The sequence below is a fragment of the Scyliorhinus canicula genome, chromosome 9 (genome assembly GCF_902713615.1).
Source record: "Scyliorhinus canicula chromosome 9, sScyCan1.1, whole genome shotgun sequence".
Taxonomy (NCBI): Eukaryota; Metazoa; Chordata; class Chondrichthyes; order Carcharhiniformes; family Scyliorhinidae; genus Scyliorhinus; species Scyliorhinus canicula.
The window spans coordinates 172,126,874-172,145,812 of NC_052154.1; the positions used below are offsets into that span (position 1 = coordinate 172,126,874).

Here is an 18,939-nt window from a genome sequence, read left to right on the forward strand (position 1 = left end):
TAGCAGCCTGTGTTATCCGAAGCAGCAGAACACAACAAGGATAACTATCTCTTCTCTAAAGCGATGGCCGCCCCAGCCAGAAACCAGTTTAGCATAACACAACAGTATTCGGGTAGCATGTCATATTTCTCTCCAAATGCAGGAATTATGTTGGTTCTTCAGATTGATACAATTTCCTGAGAATTCAATTTTCTCATGGACTTGACCTCTGCATAGGGATTATCCTCCATTTTCATAGAATTCCCCAGAAGCTACATTGCTACCTAATTGCTTTGCGTGGTCTCTTGTGTCAATGTAATATGGATCATGAATTGAAGATAATTATTGTACCAGTCGATTTCTCCTAGCGTTGCAGGTGGGTGAAATATTAGCATTGGACCAGTTTGGTGTCTTTGTCTATTCATTTTAAGAATAGCGAGAAAATGTTAAACCACCAATTCTAATAAAATAAAATTTTTCTACATTGAAAACACAAATAAGCAGAGCACTTTTGATTCAATAAGGCGTTTCTCTTTCTGACACTGTACAAATTAAATATTTTTTTTAACTTGTGGCAACCAGGCCGGTTTTTAAAAATACCATTCAACGGGCAGCACGGAGGCGCAGTGGGTTAGCATTGTTGCCTCACGGCGCTGAGGTCCCAGGTTCAATCCCAGCTCTGGGTCACTATCCGTGTGGAGTTTGCACATTCTCCCCGTGTCTGCGTGGGTTTCACCCCCACAACCCAAAGATGTGCAGGGTAGGTGGATTGGCCATGCTAAATTGCCCCTTAATTGGAACTAAATGAATTGGGTAATCCAGTTATTAGCTGTGGTTGGCTGTTCTTCCAGACCAATCGAAGCACTCAGAAATGATCACTGTCCGAAACAACATTAAAGATAGATACGTTTATGTTCGAATTTGGATTTTGATCTCAATTCATTTATAAAATATTTTTTAAATGAATTATTCACTTTATTCAGTTGAGGGGTGTGCCGGTTTGGGGGGGGGGGGGGGGAGAATTGAGGTACAGTCACTACAGAGTAAAGCTCCCTTCTCCATGTCTTAGCTTCAAATTTAGCAGAGTGTCTCGACTACATCAGTGTGAGCTGCTCCAATCCCCGCTCGGCCAACATTGTGCAGTTTATCAACTTAGCAATTTTTCCCAGGTTTGAAGGCAAGGGGGCTGAGAAATATGCTGAAAATGGCTCCCCAGGGCTGTCCTGCCTGTGGGTGGGTTTCCCAGCAACGGGAATTGGCAAACTGCACCATGGAGTGGGCAGATAATTAGGCCAATTAAAGCCCCAATTAGGGGCTATTTTCAGACTCTAACGCTGTTGGACCGCTCCCCACTCCCCCGCTGAGTGTGGAGGCCGGCAGCAACTTGGAGACAGCATCCTGGTGGCAGGCCGGCAGGTTATTTATTGATGCCTCCCCCAAGTATGACAAACCACAGCCGCAGCCAAAATTATGCCAGCCGTCAGTTCCCCCTCCACATTGATGATCTGAAAAACTGGTAGCCTACTCTAATTTTAAACTTTCAGCAGGTTTCTGAGAGTGGCTTCATTTTGACGTTCCCTTATTCACACCTTTCTGCCTCAGCCCTGTTCCCAGTCCGTCTGCCAGCTGTCCAGTGCTGTAGGTCCTCTCAACGAGGCCTCCTACCGCGGGTTTCTGCTCGCCTTTCGTTTTTTTAGATAAAAATTTAGATTACCCAATTCATCTTTTCCAATTAAGGGGCAATTTAGCGTGGTCAATCCACCTAACCTGCACATCTTTGGGTTGTGGGGGCGAAACCCATGCAAACACCACACGGACAGTGACCCAGTGCCGGGATCGAACCTGGGACCTCGGGGCCGTGAGGCAGTAACGCTAACCACTACGCCACTGTGCTTCCCTCACCCGCCTTCCTTGATCGATCGGTCATTGCACAGCTGGCCAAATAGGAGTCTGACTCTCGTCAGGGTGTTCAGCAGGAATCACAACATGTTCCATGGTGGAGAGCAGCCACTTAGGCCTATTAAGACACCACTTAGGGCATTGTCCGACCCTAAAGACATTTTCCCGGTGTCAGATGACAGCAAGTGGAATGTGAGATGGTCACTTAATGAGCCTTCCCTCATATTATACCCTGTGAAAAACACTGGTTCAGAAGTAATGAATCACTCCTTTCACCTTTGCACTGAGTGACTTTAACCGTCATATAAATTCTCCCGATCTCTTTTCTGGTTATCTTTCTGTCCTCGTCTAACCTTACCCATAACTAACTACCCTCTAGGGGTAGTCAGACTTGCAACTAGTTTGAAGAAACATGGTGATTGGGTGGCAAAACAAGCAAAAGTTATTTGAGGCAAAGGAAGCCTTTGCCCTTTGGCAGCCATCAAATTGCAGCTGCACATTTCCTTTTATTTGTTCATGGATTTGGTGCGTAGTTGGCAAAGCCGGTACTAGTTTCTGATCTCTGACTGCCCTCGAGAAGGTGGTAGTCAGCTGCCTTCTTTGACCACTGCGGCCTATTACCCACAGTGCTGTTTGGACGGGACTTCCAAGATTTTGACCCAGCGACAGTGAAGGAACAGCGAACTAATTCTAGGTCAGGATGGTAGGTGACTTGGTGGGGAACTTGCAGGTGATGGTTTTCTCAAGCTGCTCTATTTCCTCTAGGTGTTAGAGGTCTCACTTTTGGGAGGTCATGAAGTGCTGCAGTGAATCTTCTCGGTGGTAGATACTACTGCCACTGTGCATCAGTGGTGGAGGCCGTGAATGTTTAAGGTGATGGATGAGGGTGGGGACGGGGAACGATCCAGCAGGCTGCTTTATCCCGGATAGTATTCAGTTTCTTGGATGTTGTTAGAACTGCACTCATTGAGAAAGGTGCAGAGTATGTTGTGTTATGCTGCTTCGTGTAGCATAAGCTGCTTCCTTGATGTATGCTTTGACAGAGGAAGCTCCAGACAATGAAATTAGTTCAACTTGTTTATTGAACTATTACACAGTTCTTAAATGAGTTTGACTCTCTGTTAATCTAGCTGTAGTAACTCAGACTATCTTTACCAGCCTGCTCTAAGCCACGTGCTGGGTGTGATGCTGTTGATCAATCCTGATGTACTCTCTAGATGTCTGTCTGTGGAAAGAGGCAGAGCATGTGTGCCCTGTCCTTTGATATGGGTTGTGAAGTGCCCCATTGTGGTAATGCCACCTCTGGGATATGACAGCTGGACCAGTTCAGATTGTGGTCAGTGGTAACTTACAGGATGCTAATAGTAGGGGAAGTCAGCAATGGTAATGCCATTGAATGTCAAGGGGATATTTAGAGTTGAAGTCTTTTTGGAGATAGTCAGGGACATTGTGGCACGTGTATGACTTGCCACTTAGCAGCCCAAGCCTGTATGTTGTCAAGGTTTTGCTGCACGTGGGCATGGACTGCTTCTCAGGAGTTCAGTATGTGCTGAATACTATACAATTATCAGCTGACATCCTCACTTCTGACCTAATGATGGAGGGAAGGCATGATAAAGCAACTGAGGAGGTTTGGGTCTAGGACAGTTTGCATGTGGAACTCCTGCGCTTTTAAAAATGTGATCATGGGATGCGGGAAGTGTTGGTTGGGCCGGCATTTATTGCCCATACCTAATTGTCCTTGAGAAGGTGGTGGTGAGCTGCCTTCTTGAACCGCTACGGTCCATATGTTGTCAGACACCCACAGTGCTGTTAGGGAGGGATTTCCAGGATTTTGACCCAGCCATAGTGAAGGAACAGTGATATATTTCCAAGTCGGGGTGCTGAGTGACTTGGAGGGGAACTTGCAGGTAATGGCATTCCCATGCATCTGCTGCTCTAGATCATAGAATCATAGAATCCATACAGTGTAGACAAGGCCATTCGGCCCATCGATTTTGCACCGACCCTCTGAAAGAGCACCCCACCAAGGCCCACTCTCCCGCAAACCAGTAACCGCACCTAACCTTAGGGCACTAAGAGGCAATTTAGCATGGCCAATCTTAACTTGCACATCTTTGGACTGTGGGAGGAAACCGGAGCACCCGGAGGAAACCCACGCAGACACAAGCAGAAGATGCAAACTCCACAGACAGTCACAGCTAAGGCCGGAATCGAACCTGGGACCCTGGCGCTGTGAGGCAGCCGTGCTATCCACTGTGCCACAGCGCCATAACAGTAATATTGAAGGTTGTTGGGTGTGGCTGTTAGTTCCTGACCAAGACAGTGTGTACTGCAGCCTGGCCAATGAACCCCAGTTTGCTGACACCCTCAGAGAGGATAGCCTGTGTAATATTTCTCCTGGAGAATCAGGGCATTGTGTGGTAATGTTACTGGAGCTTTTATAGGTTAGAATATCTACAAGGACTGTTGCCTTTAAAAAGGGGTTTAGCTCTGAGTTTATTAAAGTCAATGTCTTGTGGGAAATATTTCTAGAAGATGTTATTGTTTCTTTAACTGTTTTTATCCTTTATCTTTATTTTAATAAATGTTTAGATGTAATTCCAAAATCATCGTGATCTGAGGCTTACTTATCTTGGGCAGGATTCTCCGACCCCCCCCCCACTGGGTCGGAGAATTGCCCGGGGCCGGTGTCAATCCCGTCCCCGCTGTGTCCTGAATTCTCCGCCACCCGGGATTCGGCGGGGGCGGGAATCGCGGCGCGCCGGTCTGCGGCCCCCCCCCCCGCGGCGATTCTCCGGCCCCCGATGGGCCGAAGTCCCGCCGCTGACAAGCCTCTCCCGCCGGCGTGGATGAAACCACCTACCTTACCGGCGGGATTGGCGGCGCGGGCGGGCACCGGGGTCCTGTGGGGGGCGCGGGGCGATCTGACCCCGGGGGGTGCCCCCACGGTGGCCTGGCCCGCGATCGGGGCCCACCGATCGGCGGGCGGGCCTGTGCCATGGGGGCACTCTTTTTCTTCTGCCTTTGCCATGGTCTTCACCATGGCGGAGGCGGAAGAGACCCCCTCCCCTGCGCATGCACCGGTATGACGTCAGCAGCCGCTGACGCTCCGGCGCATGCGCGGACTTACGCCGGCTGGCGACGTCCTTTCGGCCCCGGCTGCCATGGCGCCAAAGGCCGTTCACGCCAGCCGGCGGAGTGGGAACCTCAATGTGAGGGCTTGGCCCCCAAAGGTGCAGAGACGTCCGCACCTTTGGGGTGGCCCGACACCGGAGTGGTTCATGCCACTCCAACACGCCGGGACCCCCCGCCCCGCCGGGTAGGGGAGAATCCCGGCCCTTGACTTTCGATACCTGTTCATCGTACACAAATTGCAAACCATTGTGACAGCTTGCTTCAAGTTTCCCTTTGGGATTTGGGCAGCTGAGCACTTACTGCAATGCCACAGTAGTGGATAGGACATACCTGGACAATTTTCCACTGTGTTGGGTAGATGATGCACTGGAACAACCTGGTGAGGTAGCAGATAGTTCTGGAGTATGTCTTCAGCGGTACTGAATTATAGAAAGGTTACAGTACAGAAGGAGGCCATTCAGAGCGGAAGGGCTAATGTGTGGGGACTGGAGAAACATTACTGCCCACCAGATGATGTAAGGGAGAGAGAGACAAGGCCAAGAGTTGAGAAAGAGACAGCTCATGGTTTAGACTGAATAGCACCTGTAGTCTTGTTTATCTGTATTCAGTTGCGCTCATGCAATAAACTAGTTATTGTTTAGAAATCTATATCTTTGTGATCATTCCGTAGCCAGTTGCAACCAACATACAACATGGGGACCACGGTGAAGGCAGCTGTGAAGAACGCCAAACTCAGAAAATCAACTTCTAAAAAGTCTGTTTTGAAAAAAAGACGCCAAAACAGAAGACTTTGGTAAGCTCCGAAAGAGCTGCATAGCAGACATGGAGGCTGAGAGGCAGAGAACAAGAATCAACTGTTCAGCTTACTCAGGGCTACACTATAGCACGTGGTTCATGAAAAGTCTAAATTCAGCGGTGGACTCAAAGAACCTAGTGACAATTGAGGAAGAGTGAGCAAACTTTGAATTTATGGTGCAGCAAGTCTGGCAGACTGGGCAAATTCCATTTTGAGCAAGCGCACCCCACAGTTCTGGTCCAAGGTTGGCACCATTATACATGGTCGCTGTAGTTTCCTAATGGGAGGCAAGTAGCGACCAGAGGTTAATAGTAACTTCCAGTGATTATTTTTTAAATTCTACAGACTTTAGGAATGATTACCAAATAGGGTCAGTGACGGCAACAGGTATCAGCGAAAGGCTGATCAGAGCGGGAAAGCTCAATTACTGCGGCACAAGTTGAAAAGAAATCAAGGCAACCCTCCGAATAGCTTAAAAGTGCAATGGCATTCCGAATTCACCTTGAGAGAAAAAATCTTTCCAGAATAAAGGGAGAAACCGGCAGAGCACAGTAAAGAAAAGAGAAAACGCCTGCAGAGTTTAACAGAAAGGAAACCCTTTCCGTCAGGTCCCTGGCTTCTTGTACAGGGGCGGGGGAAGAGTTGCAGAGTTAACAACTCACAACTTGAAAAATAATATGTGCGTTTGCCAACATTCCCAAAGTGCAGGCATTCAAAATAAAAAGGACCTGCAGAGGGAAAAGAAAAAAAGAAAAAACACCCAGAAAATAAATTTTTAAAATATTTGTTTTTAAATGACCTTCACAGGATGAGTGAGCAAAACTGTGATGTTAAGCACAGACTTGAGCCATCAGAGAGATAAGGGAACAGCTTCAACCTGTATAATTTTGTTTATTAGGATTTTAAAGCACACGCGTGGTAACCAAAAGGGACACCCTGTAGGAACAGGTTGTGTCTCCCAAACATGCTTGCAAATAAAAATCTGTTACTGTAACTTACAGACTTGAGTGGTTTAAATCTTTTATCATGACAATTTGCTGTAGTCGGCAGGATTCTCGCTGTATTGGACACGAGCACCGGATTGAACATTAAATGAGAAGCTCGTGGGTTGATTTGAGGATTTAAACAAGCATACGAGTCTGATTGTAGTAACCAAAGGTAGCATTGCGCAATGAGCATGATTTGTGTCCTTAGTTAAAGGAAAAGGAAGGGATTATTGTAATTGTCTCCAGAGTAAATTTAAGTAGAGAAAACCAGTGCGGTAAAAAAATATCAACCGTTTCCTGGTTTCCTGTGCAGTGAGAGAACCTGTGGGGTAAAGCAGTATCAACCACTTTCTAGCATTGAGTGGGGTAAGGGGTAAAAAGTAGAATGGGCAGGGATCCGTCGCCTCATAAGAAGGCAATAATAGTTATCATTGAATCAAATAAGCATTAGCCATAACAAATAGAAATATAGATTGGGGACCCAAAGGTTCACTCACTGGATATTTGGCAAATAAAAATATGAAGTTCATAAATAAACTGACTAAGAAAGGCTGGGATCCATCATGGGGCCCAGACAAGTCTAAGGTATTGTGTGGTAACAGATAAAAGAGAAAGAGGAGATAGGAATAGTGATTCTGTGTATATGTTACCTTGCTACTCGTCAGTCGGGGAAATCAAAGATAGGGAGGCTGATTCAGGGAAAGTGACAATTATTAAACGAACAAGAGGCACTTTGAACCAGAATTGCCCACATTCATCAAAGGGTAATTGGAGCCTCTACAGGGTGACTGATCTCTCAGGATAACCTGAGGCTAAGTGAGGGGAACTCATAGAATCCCTACAGTGCAGAAGGAGGCCATTCGGCCCATGGAGTCTACACCCACTCCCCCACCCTATCCCTGTAACCCCATAACCCCATCTAACTTTTGGACACTAAGGTTGGCAATTTAGCATGGTCAATCCACCTAACCTGCACATCTGTGGGAGGAAACCGGAGCATCCAGAGAAAACCCACGCAGACACGGGGAGAAAAGTGGGGAATATATTGGAAGAACATATGCAAATGGATACTGAGACAGTCAGGGTCTGTGTTAGATGCACCGCCCCGGTATGAATCCGTGCAGTCGACGATCTCAGCAACGGCCTATTCTTGAAACATGGAAGTCTGGCAATATCTGGTCTGAGAGGATACAGGGAAAGATCCCACAAAAGGTTAATAGCAGCTGCAAAGAGCAGGATTATAAAATGCAGATTCTTGCTCATAAACAGGCTTAGCAAACACACAGGTTTCATGTGGTAAGCTAAAACAATGGCTCACACCTTCATGGAATGTAACTATCTCAGGAAGCATCTGGAAAAGCATGGATGAGAGTTTCAATTGAATTAAGTGACGAATGTTTAAAGCAGGCAAGTCTTTCAAGTCATAACCAAGTTAAATTTTAGCATACAGCTAAAAGCAAAGTTTCACACCTTCATTGAAATAAACTCTTTTAGTAAAACGCTGGAAAGGATGGATGATGCTCAGTCGAATTTGGTGTCAATTCTAAGTGTAAAATACTACGAACATCAAGTCAATTAAAAGAAAATTGGAGACGGCCTGTCTACGAGAGACATAATTTAAAGTCAAAATCAAAGGCAAAGTTATGAGCTGGGAACAATTAGAAAATTAAACGATTCGAAATCACAGAAATAAAAGTTAACTATTGAAACCAAAGCATTTTAAAATCAGATCTGAGAGGAGACGTTATGCCCAAAATGAATAATTAGTGGTATTAAAATGTTTACATCAAAGATACTTTTTAACTATCAAAGTGAAACAAGCTCATTTACAATAAAGTCGTAAAAATTTAATAACTCTTCAAAAGAGAATATAAACGCGAAGAAAGGGGACAGCCAGCAGAGCCAGAGCCAGCTCTCACAGCTCGGTACATGGGAAGGATAGGACACAGCAACCGAGTTCACCAGCGAATACAACTCAAGAAGACCAGATTTTAAAGAAGATTGATTGTCAAGGTGGGCCTGAAGGTCCATTCAACCAACAGGAAGGATCCAGAAGCAAGATCTTTTTACCTTTCTGTTAAGAAAGTGTTTACAGCGTTAAAAAAAAATTATAATAATAAAATAACTTTAAAGTTTTAACCTGAAACAGTGGTTATTAGCCTACTTTACTTACTTAACAACGCAGGACCCAGGACATCGATGCTACTAAGGGGTAAGTAGGTAAAATTCTTCGGTGAAGGTATGGGTTATACTGGGGGATAACTTGAAAATATAGTTTGACCTGAATAGCATCCACCGAAGCCTGCATCGGAGTCAGGGAGTGAGAATCCCTGTTCACCATTTAGAATATCGACCCTTTTTTGGTATAGGGGGAATTCTAAGAATAGTGGTGAGTTTTAACTTCAGGCCATTTACCTGACCCTTCCTGGAGAATGGTAAAGTCAGCTTGTCTGAGCTGCACCTATAGAGTGGAGACAAAGAGAGATACCGAACCCAATAGTAGCTGATCTTGCATGTGCCCAGACACTGATCACACCTATAGGCACACCATTCACCCCAGCGGCAACATGGGACTTTGGAGAAGGTTGGAGGAAATGTATGAGGTCCATCATCTGCACTCAAAAGATCAACATGTTGTCGTGCAAGCTAAATGCCCCTGAAAGATATGGAACCAATGCCCAGTCAATATCAGAGAAGAAACATGGGTCACAGCAGGGGAAATGGGTCAGGCAAGATACCAAGGCTTTAAAAAGGAAATATAGATGGCAGTGGTTGGCAGAAGGAAAGGAAATGTGAGCTTTGTTCATTTCGATTGTCCCTGGAGTCGGACGTCTCGAAGATTCTTTTTCTCCCCATTGTTACTTGAAGTTTTGTTTAGAATAAAAAAGTTTTAAGTTGTTAGGATAAATCTTATCTGAATGGAAATGTACATATTTTTATATATTTGTGTGAAATGAAGAATTTCTCTGTGAACTTTAATGTGTTTTCTCCCTAAAATTGTCATTTATATGTGAAGTTTCAGCACGTTGAGTTAAAGGCCTCAGAATGAAAAGACCGTACAAAGAAAATACAAAGAAATGAAACCAGAAGGACCACCCGGCATCGACCCAGGCACAGGAAACGACAACGTAAACTCAGTCCTGTAAACCCTGCAAAATCCTCCTTACTAACATCTGGCGGCTTGTGCCAGAATTGGGAGAGCTGTCTCACTGACCTGCCATACAACAGCCAGACATAGTCATAATCACAGAATCGTACCTCACAGATAATGTCCCAGACATCACTATCACCATTCCTGGTTATGTCCTGTCTCACTGCCAGCACAGACCCAGCAGAGGTGGCGGCACAGTGGTATAGAGTCGGGAGAGAGCTGCCCTGGGCGTCCTCAACATCGACGCTGGACGTCATGACGTCTCATGGCACCAGGTCAAACGTGGGCAAGGAAGCACTGAGGGTGGCAAGGGCGCCCTCTGGGTGGGGCCTTCAATGTCCATCACCAAGAATGGCTCGGTAGTACCACCACAGACCAGCTGGCCAAGGGCGGCACGTTGGTTAGCACTGCTGCCTCACAGCCCCAGGATCCCGGGTTCAATTATAGCCTCGGGTGATTGTCTGTGTGGAGTTTGCACTTTCTCCCCGTGTCTGCGTGGATTTCCTCCGGGCGCTCCGGTTTCTCCCCACAGTCTAAAGATGTGCAGGTTAATTGGACTGGCCATGTTAAATTGCCCCTTAGTGTCAAAATAAAAGCTTAGGTGGAGTTATTGGGTTAGGGGGATAGAGTGAAGGTGTGGGCTTAAGTATGGCGTTCTTTCCAAGGGCCGGTGCAGACTCGATGGGCCGATTGGCCTCGTTCTGCACTGTAAATTCTATGGTTCTATGACATAACTACAAGCCTGGGATTGCAGCAGGTGAAGAGGGAACCAACAAGAGGGAAAAACATACTTGACCTCATCCTCACCAACCTGCCTGCCCAGATGCATCTGTCCATGACGGTATTGGTAGGAGCGACCACCACGGGCAGCATGGTGGCACAGTGGTTAGCACTGCTACCTCACGGCGCCAAGGTCCCGGCTCTGGGTCACTGTCGTGCGCAGTTTGCACATTCTCCCCGTGTTTGCCTGGGTTTTGCCCCCACAACCCAAAGATATGGGCGGCACGGTAGCATGGTGGTTAGCATAAATGCTTCACAGCTCCAGGGTCCCAGGTTCGATTCCCGGCTGGGTCACTGTCTGTGCGGAGTCTGCACGTCCTCCCCGTGTGTGCGTGGGTTTCCTCCGGGTGCTCCGGTTTCCTCCCACAGTCCAAAGATGTGCAGGTTAGGTGGATTGGCCATGCTAAATTGCCCGTAGTGTACTAAAAAGTAAGGTTAAGGGGGGTGTTGTTGGGTTACGGGTATAGGGCGGATACGTGGGTTTGAGTAGGGTGATCATTGCTCGGCACAACATCGAGGGCCGAAGGGCCTGTTCTGTGCTGTACTGTTCTATGTTCTATGTTCTATGTTCTATGTGCAGGGTAGGTGAATTGGCCACACTAAAACTGCCCCTTATTGGATAAAATTAATTGGTACTCTAAATTTATAAAAAATAGGAGTGACCACCACACAGTCCTTGCGGAGACCAAGTTCCATCTTCACATTGAGGATACCCTCCATCGTGTTGTGTGGCACTACCACTGTGTTAAATGGGATAGATTGCAAACAGACCTTGCAACTCAAGACTGGGCATCCATGAGGCACTGTGGGCCATCAGCAGCAGCAGAATTGTACTCAACTACAATCTGCAACCCCATGGTCCGGCATATCCTCATTCTACCATTACCACCAAGTCAGGGGATCAACTCTGGTTCAATGAAGATTGCAGGAAGGCATGCCAGGGGCAACTCCAGGCAAACCAAAAAATGAGGCGTTAATCTGGTGAAGCTACAACTACTTGTGTGCCAAACGACATAAACAGCAAGTAATAGGCAGCTAAGTGATTCCACAACAAACGGATCAGATTTAAGCTCTGCAGTCCTGCCATATCCAGCCGTGAATGGTGGTTGACAATTAAATAATTCATGGGAGGATGAGGCTCCACAAATAGTGCTATCAAGCGGCACATACTCAGCAGTAACGTGTTCACGGACGCTCAGTTTGTGTTCCGCCAGGGTCACTCAACTCCTGACCTCCTTTTTGTCTTGGTTCAAACATGGACAAAAGAGCTGAATGCCAGCGGTGAGCTCAGAGTAAATTCCCTTGACATCAAGGCAGCATTTTACTGAATGTGGCATCAAGGATCCCTAGCTAAACTGGAGTCAATGAAAATCAGAGGGGAAACTCTCCACTGGTTGGAGTCATACCTGGCAAAAAGGAAGATAATTGAGGGATTGGAGGTCAGTCATCTCAGCTTCAGGACATCACTGCAGGCGTACCACAGGGTAGTGTCCCAGGAAAAACCATCTTCAGCTGCTTCATCAATGACCTGCCTTCCGTCATAAGGTCAGAAGTGGGGATGTTTACAGTTGACTGTACAATGTTCAGCACCATTTACGACTCCTCAGATAATAAAGCAGTCCATGTTCAAATGCAGCAAGACTTGCACAATATCCAGGCTTGGGGTGACAGGTGACACGTGACATTCGTGCCACAGAGTGCCAGACAATGACATCTCCTACAAGAGAGGATCGAACCATTGCCCCTTGACATTCAATGACATTACCATTGCTGAATCCCGCACTATCAATATCCTGGGTTACCACTAACCAGAAAATGAACTGGAGTGGCCATATAAATACTGTGACTACCAGAGCAGGTCAAAGGCTGGGAAACCTATGATGAATAACCTACCTCCTGTGCCCACAAATCCTGTCCATCATCTACAAGACAAGGTACAAGTTAAGAGTGCAATGGAATACTCTCCACTTGCCTGGATGAGTGCAGCTCCAATAACACTCAAGAAGCTTGACACTATCCAGGACAAAGCAGCCCGCTTGATTGCGACCATTTCCACAACCATTCAATCCCTCCGCCACTGACGAACAGTGGCAGCCGTGTGTACCGTCTTCAAGATGCACGCAATAATTCATCAAGGTTCATGAGGCAGCACCTTTCAAACCAACGACCACTACCATCTAGAACAGGCATTGTCAAACTCAGGGGCGCGACCCGCGGGTGGGTCGCAGGCAGGTGTCGGGCGGGTCACGGAGCCGTCCGTCACGGCGCACTCGATCGCGCAAATTCGCATGCGGCAGCTGCAGCAGCCGGCTTTTAATAATGCCGGCTGCGAGCGGCCTTCAAAATGGCCAGGAACAGATAAAAATAATTTGGCCGCTCTGCGCATGCGCACCAATGATCGGGCACGCATGCACAGTGTGGCCGCATTTTTTTTTATATGGTCGCAGCCTTTTTTTTTCAAGTTCGAGGGCCAAAGGGACCAAAGGGACAAAGGGACCATTGGGGCCAAAGGGACCCAAAACCATTTCCTCCATTTTTGTCAGCAACAAACAAGGTCAAAGAAAATGGTGTGTCGTGCAGGTCAGCCGGCGTCGGCTGCAAAGGTCGGCCAGCGTGGGACACGAAGGTCAGCCAGCGTGGGTCGTGAAGGTCGGCCAGCGTGGGTCGTGAAGGTCGGCCGGGTTGGGTCCCGAAGGTTGGCCGGTTGGTAAAAATGTGTCCCCGGAAAAAAAGTTTGAAAAACACTGATCTAGAAGAACAAGAGCAGCAAATACCTGGGAACCCCACCACCTGGAGGTTCCCCTCCAAATCACTCGCCACACTGAGTTGAAAATATATCACTGTTCCTTCACTGTGGCAGGGGCAAAAATCCTGTAACTCCCTCCCTAACAGCACTGAGGGTGTACCTACACCTCCGGAACTGCAGTGGTTCAAGATGGCAGCTCACAACCACCTTCTGAAGGGCAACTAGGGATGGGCAATAAATGCTGGCCTAACCAGCGACGCCCACATTCCATAAATACATTTTGAAAAATTAGATATGTGAGTTGGATTAAAAGGACAATATCGTGAAACAAACCAATGTAGATTTCAAGCACAAATCACACTTTGAATGTCCTGTAACAGGTTTTACTATGTATAAAAGAATGTCTTTGCAACACCCACTTACAGACTAACAGGGAGTTAGCTTTCTGACAGCAGCTTGAATTTTTAGACTGATGAATTGATCCATTCCACTTTGAGGACAATGGACCCTTGTGTTTTATTCAGATCTTTTGGCAGGGTTCTGCCAATGGTCCTTAATCACCTCTTCTCTCATTTTAAAACCCTTTAACTATTTCTATGCTGATAGAAGACTTTTGGGGCTGGATTCTATGGCCCATCCACTGGCATATTTGTAGACGGCAAGCTCATAAATTAAAGTGGGTGGTCTTCACGATGCCTTTCCACCCATTCCTGACCTGACATCTCCAATATTACGGTGGACAGGGTAACCTGTTTGCCCTGAAGTCTATTGAGACCCTTAAATGGTCAATTAATAGCCACTTAACATAGATAAATACAGCACAGAACAGGCCCTTGGGCCCACGATGTTGTGCCGAACTTTTGTCCTAGATTAAGAAAAAATTAATCTACACCCCATCATTCTACCGTAATCCATGCACCTATCCAATAGCCGCTTGAAGGTCCCTAATGTTTCCGACTCAACTACTTCCACAGGCGGTGCATTCCATGCCCCCACTACTCTCTGGGTAAAGAACCTACCTCTGACATCCCCCCTATATCTTCCACCATTCACCTTAAATTTATGTGCCTCATTACGCCTCTGCCGCTATTTCATGTGTGGCAGGGGAAGGCAGAGACAAGGCTGGTAGTCCTATAGCTTTCCCTGCATGAGCTGCTGTTGGGCATGAAGGGATGTACCTTCTCTGAGCGGCCAGCCAGGCTAGTCCAAAATCACAGGTTTCATTTTACGTTCGCTTGCACCAGTCTACTTCTTGGGGACTGTCTGTAGTCCCAGCAGTGGCCACCGCTCGATCCTGGCGCCGCTGAGACGACAGAGCTGCCAGCCAGTCTGATTGGTTAGCAGTTCTCTAAGGCGGGACTTCTTCCCAGCTGGGACTGAAATTCCCACTCTGAAACAATTAAGGCTGCTCCTAGTTTAATATCGATCGGGAGAGGGAGTTGGGATTACGGTACCCTGTAAAACGCAGCCCTTGGATTCTCTTTTATGTTAGCTGGTATGCCTGTCCCACAACCAAGATCTAAAAATGCATTTTGTTGTCATAATGAGTTGCATGTCTGTGAGAGATGGTCACTCTGAACTAGCTCCCGAAAGCTGTGCATGTGCTCCCTCTGATACTGAGTAACTTATTCCAAACCTATCTACAAATGATTCTTATCACACTAACAATTAATTGTTGAGAGGATTTTGATTCTCTTTACTTCCCTTTCATTGTTTCTGTTGCTTTTGGGCAAATGGATCCCCAGAGATAAAGGTCAAACAATGATACACGATCAATTGCACAAAGACGAGAGTTGAATACAACTGAGGCTTTATTACACTAAGATGTGTGGCCTCCTGCAGCAGCTGGCGAAATGGCTGCCAGCCACTATGCTGCTCCAGCCTGCCATTTCTGCGATTTGAAATTACACAACGATTTGGCCTCAACAACCTTTTGTGGAAGCGAATTCCACAGATTCACCACTCTCTGGGTGAAGAGATTTCTCCTCACCTCAGTTCTAAAAGGTTTACCCCTCATCCTCAAACTCTGACCCCTAGTTCTGGACTCCCCCACCATCGGGAAAATTATTTCTGAATCTACCCTGTCTAATCCTGTTAGAATTTTATAATCTTCTCTCACCCTTCTAAACGCCAATGAATATAATCCTAACTTTAGATACTTCCCTTGGGTTTCTTGCTGCACACAGCCCTTCTCATTCTGCTCACTGCCACCAATGTGATCTACTCGTTCTTTTCCCAACCCTTATGTTTAACATTTCCTTTGTGAACTTTTGGTTTCTACTGTTGGGCCAATTTTCTCATAAAATAATTGTGAAAACATATTCAAGTTTTCTTAATTGTGGAAATTATTTCTACTCACAGCAAGTAGAGCCTTTCCACAGCAATAGAGTAACAGCGACCTCTAGCGCCCCTAATATTATTAATCCTCCCGTTCCATTACTTTCACCATCTCATGCCTAACATTCATTGGCTTATTATAAAGGCTGAATAGATAAGCAGTTAATTAATGTTAAGTTTCGCTCTGAAACATATGCTTTTTCTTTACAATTCTTACTTGCTCCTATTACTTCTGATGCTGTTTCATGTTCAACATGCAACCTTAAGAATGAAAGTCATAGGGTGGCATGGTGGCGCAGTGGTTAGCATTGCTGCCTCACAACGCTGAGAACCAGGGTTTGAATCCCGGCCCTGGGTCACTGTCCGTGAGGAGTTTGCACACTCTCCCTGTGTCTGTGTGGGTTTCAACCCCACAACCCAAAGATGTGTAGGTTTGGTGTACTGGCCATGCTAAATTGCCCCTTAATTGGAAAAAAAAAATTGGGTACTCTAAATTTATTTTTAAAAGATTGAAAGTCAGCATTGACCAGGACTGCCAATGCTACCCACCCCCAGCGCAATAATTACTTCCCTATATTTCAGAGTTTGGGAAGTAAAGAAACATTCATTAGGTGACAAGTGGCTTCCTCGCTCAAAGTTTTCCTCACCACACTAACTGACTCTTGAGGAGTTTACTTGTTAAGCATTAATGAAGGAAGCAGAACAGTTTCTGATAATAAATTGAATGACACACTGATGGATATCACTGCTGTTACCATGATATATTCTCTTGTCATTGCCCTTGAAGGATACTGCTTGGACACCATGAAGTTGCCTTGGAAGAGTTACAATGCCTAACTATGTACATGTTATGGCAGCACGGCGCAGTGGTTAGCACTGACACCTCATGCACCAAGGTCCCAGGTTCGATCCCGCCTCTGGGTCACTGTCTGTGTGGAGTTTGCACATTCTCCCCGTGTTTGTGTGGGTTTCACCCCCACAACCCAAAAATGTGCAGGGTAGGTGGATTGGCCATGCTAAATTGCCCCTTAATTGGAAAAATGTATTGGTTACTCTAAATTTTAAAAGAAACTATGTACATGTTTATAATAAGTGTGGAGGGGACTCCATACTAGGTCCTTACACATTACTGCTCATGTCGAGACTGGGCCTAGCTCTAGGTCATGTGCTTTCTTACATCACCATGTGGATGGTATTGTACTCAGTCTCATGTTAATCCTTTAGGTACCAGATCCTTTTATTACACACCTCACTGTTCGTCGCCTAGCTTCTCTGTGGGTGTACAATTGGTTATATCTTCCATCCAGCTCATGGTGTAGGGGGTAACATATTGGCAGGGATACAAGATTAGCTAGCTAACCGTAAACAGAGAGTAGGCACAAATGGATGGTAAGGTGTAACAAGTGGTGTGCCACAGGGATCAGTGCCTCAATTTCTTACAATTGTTTTCAGTGTCGGTTCCAGTGAGAAATTTGGGGAGAATCCTCGCAGCACCGACAGTGGGAAAACTCATCGTATATTCAGCCTCTCCACATGATTCACTCTTCTGGCGACTTGCCTCTGATACGCTTGCCCCAGGAAAAGTAAATCTCTGTGATCAGTGGGGCGCTCCTTTTAAACGCCTACCCAGTACTTGTTCCAAGTCCAATCGGAGAGATGGCTGCCAGAAAGACAGCACCATGTGTTATAGAGGGAGCCCTCAGCAAACTTCTCGATGGGGTCGATCAGAGGCGAGAACTCTCTACCCACGATCGGGCAGACACCCATTCAGCAAAGTGTCAAACCTCGCCTGGCAGGCTGTTGCCGTGATTTTCAGTGCCAGCTCACCCCGAAATAGGACAGGGCCGCAATGCCGTAAGGAGATGAATGACCTTCTTCATGCAGCCAGGGTAAGTCCAGCTCTTCATGTCTCCCTCAGCACTCCTGAATACACCCCTCACAACTCCATGGTGATCTCACTCCCACCCACCTCACGGGGTCACAGCACTCGTCAGGCTCCACCATCACCCTCCCCTCCCCATATTCCCCCCAGTAGCTCTGGTGCTCCTCAAGTGCCCGCTTCCATTCACCTCCCACGCACTTCAAGGTACACTCTTCACATCTCACTGCAGGACAAACTCGAGCACAGTCGGCATCAACAACCGGAGTGATGCCAGGGCTTAGGACCCTAACCCCATTTGAGGAACAAGCCCTTCAGCTTTCTGGCAAGGAACAGGACCACACCTGTGCAGAGGGCAAGGTCAGGGCCAAATACACAAGTGAGAACCCTCAACCCACACATGATGCAAGCCTCACGAGAGTGACCTTTCTCCTATTAGTGTTCCCCCATCCCGCCATCTACCTTCCACTGCAGGTCAACCAGCCCGGATCATCTTCATGACCCCTGGACACCATGGCCCCTAGCAGCACCGACCTCTGACATCTAGAGGTAGGAAGTCCTATGTCAGAGTACCTGTGGTCGGTATTGTCTCCTCTGCAGCTCTGTCACCTGTGGCCCTGCTCCTGGAAAATCAATGGGCCTGCGTCCCCCTCCTCTGCAGGGCGCTGGTCTTGGCCGCATGCAGGGTTATGGGGAGAAGGCAGGAGAATGGGGATGAGAAACATATCAGCCATGATTGAATAGCGGAGCAGATTTGATGGGCCGAATCGCCTAATTCTGCTCCTCTGTCTTATGGTCTTCAATGTCGCTGCTGCTGCTCGATCGCAATCAAAAGAATTGCCAGCTTGACTGGCTCCATGGTTCCCTAGAATCAAAAACTGAAATGAAGAGAACAACAAAATGAGCGAACAGGAGTCCTCACTGTACTCTGACCCTCAGCTTTTCCCATATCTGGGACACCCCCTGCGCTTCCCCCTATTGTGAGCACCTTTCCACTGAACCTCACTCCCTCCCCTATCACACATTAGCCATCTCCCTGTGGCAGGGTCGACACACCTGATGAGTGTGAAGACTGAAATTAGAATTACAACTTCACTCTTAGAGAGCACCCTTATTCCCCCAGCCCTCAGGGGTGGTGGGTTAAACAAGCATTCCAACTTGAACAGCCAGCCACCCAGACACTAAACACAGACAACCTGGCCTCCATAACCAGTGGCTTCAAGGTCCTAAACATCCCATGCCCGCTGG

At 47.0% G+C, this 18,939-nt stretch overlaps 1 protein-coding gene and 1 long non-coding RNA gene across 3 annotated transcripts in view; one reads left to right on the forward strand and one right to left on the reverse strand.

Annotated features, from left to right (window-relative positions):
* LOC119971905 overlaps positions 1–5,775 on the forward strand; it is an 85,480-nt gene extending 79,705 nt beyond the window's left edge. For both annotated transcript variants that reach the window (XR_005461944.1, XR_005461943.1), the window contains exon 4: positions 5,687–5,775. This is a non-coding gene — a long non-coding RNA (uncharacterized LOC119971905). The remainder of the gene's footprint in view (positions 1–5,686) is intronic.
* Positions 1–18,939, reverse strand: part of syt19 (synaptotagmin XIX) — a 77,769-nt gene that overhangs the window by 6,551 nt on the left and 52,279 nt on the right. The gene's annotated exons all lie outside the window — the stretch shown is intronic.